We start from the raw sequence: 5,000 nt of genomic DNA, 5'->3' as shown, positions 1-5,000 counted from the left end.
CGCCAGTGCCTCTGCCGCACGAAGTCGTGGACCGGCAATCACACCACCTGCACCCGTTCGTGCCCCACCCCAACCGCCCAACTCGCATCGCCAGCGGATGAACGGCGGACGTTTCCCGCACTCGTAAGGTGCAATTCACACCTATAACATGCGTTTCATGAAGAGATATTTCCAATATGCGACATTCCCGCTGTCCCTATTCATGAGCTGCGAGCTGTACCACGTACAAGCTACAGACGCGATCGCATTGCTCACTGTACGGATTCTCATGCTGAGCCATCAGCTAGGAAGCGCCCCATCCATGTCGGCACCCGTGGGCGTTGCACTCGCAGTCGCAAAAAACGCTGGGCAAATATATATCTCGGAAGAGTAACGACAGTCCGAGCCTCCTGGCGTTGCACTCGCAGCCGCAAAAAAACGCTGGGCACATATATGTCTCGGAAGAGTAACGACAGTCAGAGTCTCCTGCGTGGGAAGAGTCTTTCTAGGCCCTGACCCACGGGAAGGGTGTAGCTTCCCCCATCCCGGACATTTGACGTCGTCACACTACCGGTATTGACTAATAGACTGATTGCTGATAATCATTAGCCATACACTGGGGGAAACGGCCGACAGGGGCGGCAACATAGTGGAGCCGCAGTGTCACTAATGTACAGAGATAGAACAGTTTCGACTGGAACTAGAGTAACCGTATACACGGCACTGATTAGTAATAGATGCAGAGCCATCAGAATACAGATAATATATACAACCGTCCCTATACATGCTGAAAGACTCTGCACACAATGAGAACCACACGTCAGCCAGACACTCTTATCACACACTACTCTCTTATCACACACAATATCTAACCACCAGCATGGAAGAACATCCAGTGCATCCTCTCCGCCACATGACACAATCCACACTATCATTACCAGACCGGGAGGTCCACCCAGAAAACACAATATCCCACCCTTCCGACATCCGCACATTGCTCAGCTAAGCCACGAACACCCACACATGTCCTACACAGTGGTGCACCCAACATCACAATACTGCCTCCTGTCACAGCACACAAACAATGGCAGGAATGAAAGACACAGATCTGCCACAACCATGGAATCGGAGCGCCGCCTGTCATGAGCCAAAAGTGCATCCTGACGTGACAAATCGGATAATACCGCAGGCATCCAATTACGATAATCACTATCAACGAACCTGCCGCCCCCCCCCCCAATACACCTTTCCCTACAACAATGTGTATCTGAACCTACGCTATATCGTACCTTAACCTAACCTATATCGTACCTTAACCTAACCTATATCGTACCTTAACCTAACCTATATCGTACCTTAACCTAACCTATATCGTACCTTAACCTAACCTATATCGTACCTTAACCTAACCTATATCGTACCTTAACCTAACCTATATCGTACCTTAACCTAACCTATATCGTACCTTAACCTAACCTATATCGTGCCTTAACCTAACCTATATCGTGCCTTAACCTAACCTATATCGTGCCTTAACCTAACCTATATCGTGCCTTAACCTAACCTATATCGTGCCTTAACCTAACCTATATCGTGCCTTAACCTAACCTATATCGTGCCTTAACCTAACCTAATTTGTGCCTTAACCTAACCTAATTTGTGCCTTAACCTAACCTAATTTGTGCCTTAACCTAACCTAATTTGTGCCTTAACCTAACCTAATTTGTGCCTTAACCTAACCTAATTTGTGCCTTAACCTAACCTAATTTGTGCCTTAACCTAACCTAATTTGTGCCGTAACCTAACCTAATTTGTGCCGTAACGTAACCCATGTTGTGCCGTAACGTAACCCATGTTGTGCCGTAACGTAACCCATGTTGTGCCGTAACGTAACCCATGTTGTGCCGTAACGTAACCCATGTTGTGCCGTAACGTAACCCATGTTGTGCCGTAACGTAACCCATGTTGTGCCGTAACGTAACCCATGTTGTGCCTTAACCTAACCCATGTTGTGCCTTAACCTAACCCATGTTGTGCCTTAACCTAACCCATGTTGTGCCTTAACCTAACCCATGTTGTGCCTTAACCTAACCCACGTTGTGCCTTAACCTAACCCATGGTGTGCCTTAACCTAACCCATGGTGTGCCTTAACCTAACCCATGGTGTGCCTTAACCTAACCCATGGTGTGCCTTAACCTAACCCATGTTGTGCCTTAACCTAACCCATGTTGTGCCTTAACCTAACCCATGTTGTGCCTTAACCTAACCCATGTTGTGCCTTAACCTAACCCATGTTGTGCCTTAACCTAACCCATGTTGTGCCTTAACCTAACCCATGTTGTGCCTTAACCTAACCCATGTTGTGCCTTAACCTAACCCACGTTGTGCCTTAACCTAACCCATGTTGTGCCTTAACCTAACCCATGTTGTGCCTTAACCTAACCCATGTTGTGCCTTAACCTAACCCATGTTGTGCCTTAACCTAACCCATGTTGTGCCTTAACCTAACCCATGTTGTGCCTTAACCTAACCCATGTTGTGCCTTAACCTAACCCATGTTGTGCCTTAACCTAACCCATGTTGTGCCTTAACCTAACCCATGTTGTGCCTTAACCTAACCCATGTTGTGCCTTAACCTAACCCATGTTGTGCCTTAACCTAACCCATGTTGTGCCTTAACCTAACCCATGTTGTGCCTTAACCTAACCCATGTTGTGCCTTAACCTAACCCATGTTGTGCCTTAACCTAACCCATGTTGTGCCTTAACCTAACCCATGTTGTGCCTTAACCTAACCCATGTTGTGCCTTAACCTAACCCATGTTGTGCCTTAACCTAACCCATGTTGTGCCTTAACCTAACCCATGTTGTGCCTTAACCTAACCCATGTTGTGCCTTAACCTAACCCATGTTGTGCCTTAACCTAACCCATGTTGTGCCTTAACCTAACCCATGTTGTGCCTTAACCTAACCCATGTTGTGCCTTAACCTAACCCATGTTGTGCCTTAACCTAACCCATGTTGTGCCTTAACGTAACCCATGTTGTGCCTTAACGTAACCCATGTTGTGCCTTAACCTAACCTATAATGTGCCTTAACCTAACCTAAAGTGCGCCGTAACCTAAACTATATTGCGCCTTAACCTGACGCACGTTGTCGCTGAACCTGCTCTGTAATTGTTATGCAACCCGTTAAAGTAGTGTAGTGTTGCCTAACCGCAACCCTCGCAATATAGTTCGCTACTCGCACTGCCCGGTCCCCTGTGTATCGCGTCATGTTAAACACCTTGCAGGTGTTGCTGACTTTCCACATGCTCCTGCTATACACTGTAGTGTGGATAGCAGCAGGACGTACATGCCCCCCCCCCTTCCCCCCTGCCTTCGCAAGCTGGTCGGTGAGAAGTTTGCATGTTCAATGCCCTTCGCATGCCGACGTACTCAGCCTACGTTGTGGTACGGCCTGTCACCTGTCCGCCGATGTACGCAAAACCCACAAACTGTACTGCACATTGCTCCGTATGTACTGAATGATACATCGTGGCCCATGTGACCGTATGACGACAGCGCCTAGCAACGGCGGACCATACAGTCCAAATATTGTGCACGCAGCTACGTGTCGTCTCCCTATAAGAGCTGGATTGCAGTGTGGTACGCCATACAGACGTGTGGGAGGAACGGACGCCCTGGATGGCGATCAGCATGAGCAGTCTGTTGATGTAGTGGAGCGTGTATTCGGACGTAGTCGTCTCTTCTCACACACCGTGATAGCATGTTGCACCGCGTTCCACATCTGCGACATGCTGCAGAGGCGGGCTGACAGTCGTTCGCGCAATGGACACCGCATACGTACGGGGTCTACCTTCCACGTGTTCTCTAGGCGTGCACATGTTGTTGCGTCTATGTGGGCAGACGTAGTGTGTTGTGACACCTGACACAGGCATGCAATACTCGTTGCAAATGGCGATGGACGTGTACGTTTGCTGGTGACGTTACGCAAATGAACAACCGGTAACCCGTTGTGGTGCGGTTGTTCTCGCTAGAGGTGAATCAGTGTTGGCGACGATCGGTCGAGCTATTAACCGGTTGTTTCAGGGATACCCACCATGCCCACGAACGTGAAAGGGGACCCACCATGCCCACGAACGTGAAAGGGGATCTGGGTGTGAGGCGATACGCGGCGGTGGCTGGGTGGGACCGTCCCCGGCCGGTGAGGGGGGGCCGCCCGGCGTGCTGGCAGCGCGGTGCGTGGGCGCACGCGCTACAGCCGGCTGGTGGGGGCGGCCGGTGGCAGGCGCGCCGGCCGACGGACGCGGCAGGCGGCGCAGCTGCGCGCCGGCGCCCCCTGCTCGCGGCGCCTTGCGGCCAAAGTAGGTCCTCGCGGGCCCGGTGCGAAGCGCGGTGGCCATCTGCAGTGTGCTGGTCCGATTGAGGACTTTGTGCGCTGAGGATGCGCCGCCGCCCGGCGCTCGGCGCCGCGACGCCGTCTGCTGCTCGGTCGCCCCAGCGGTTCTCGCAGGTGGTTTGTATCGCAGCTGTGCGGACGTGTTGGCGCGTGCGCTGTGCTGGGAGAGTTCGCTTCGGCACCCAAGTAGGGCTTTTGTCCTTCTGTGGCGCTGGCGTTGGAGCTGCCGGTCACCGTAGGTGGCGCGTGTTGTCTCCCGCCGGCAATGCCACGACAGCACGCTCCCGGGCCTCTGTCGGCAGCGGCAAGCTCAGTTGGGAGCACGGGTGGTCGCACCTAAAGCGTCTACTCGCCTAACTCCGGGCGATTGCGCCTCTCTCGAACCCGACCAAGTACTTAGGACGGCGCTGCGCGCCGCCGGGACCTGAGAGGGTTTCGAGGTGTGTTGTGCAGGGGAGCTCAGCCTCCTCCTGTTTGCAGAATAATTGAGCGGACGCTTGCGTGTTCGCGCGGGCCCCCGGGACACACTCCCGGGCGGCCGGCTGCTCAGCTCTAGTTGACGCAGCTCCCTGGTTGATCCTGCCAGTAGTCATATGCTTGTCTCAAAGATTAAGCCATGC

At 52.3% G+C, this 5,000-nt stretch overlaps 1 non-coding gene across 1 annotated transcript in view; it reads left to right on the top strand.

The window, feature by feature from the left end:
• Positions 1-4,946: 4,946 nt before the first annotated feature.
• Positions 4,947-5,000, top strand: part of LOC126447691 (small subunit ribosomal RNA) — a 1,909-nt gene continuing 1,855 nt past the window's right edge. Inside the window, exon 1 of the ribosomal RNA XR_007583865.1 lies at positions 4,947-5,000. This exon is cut by the window's right edge and continues 1,855 nt beyond it. This is a non-coding gene — a ribosomal RNA (small subunit ribosomal RNA).

Source organism: Schistocerca serialis, unplaced genomic scaffold (genome assembly GCF_023864345.2).
Source record: "Schistocerca serialis cubense isolate TAMUIC-IGC-003099 unplaced genomic scaffold, iqSchSeri2.2 HiC_scaffold_526, whole genome shotgun sequence".
NCBI lineage: Eukaryota > Metazoa > Arthropoda > Insecta > Orthoptera > Acrididae > Schistocerca > Schistocerca serialis.
This window is presented reverse-complemented; position numbering and strand designations above follow the sequence as displayed.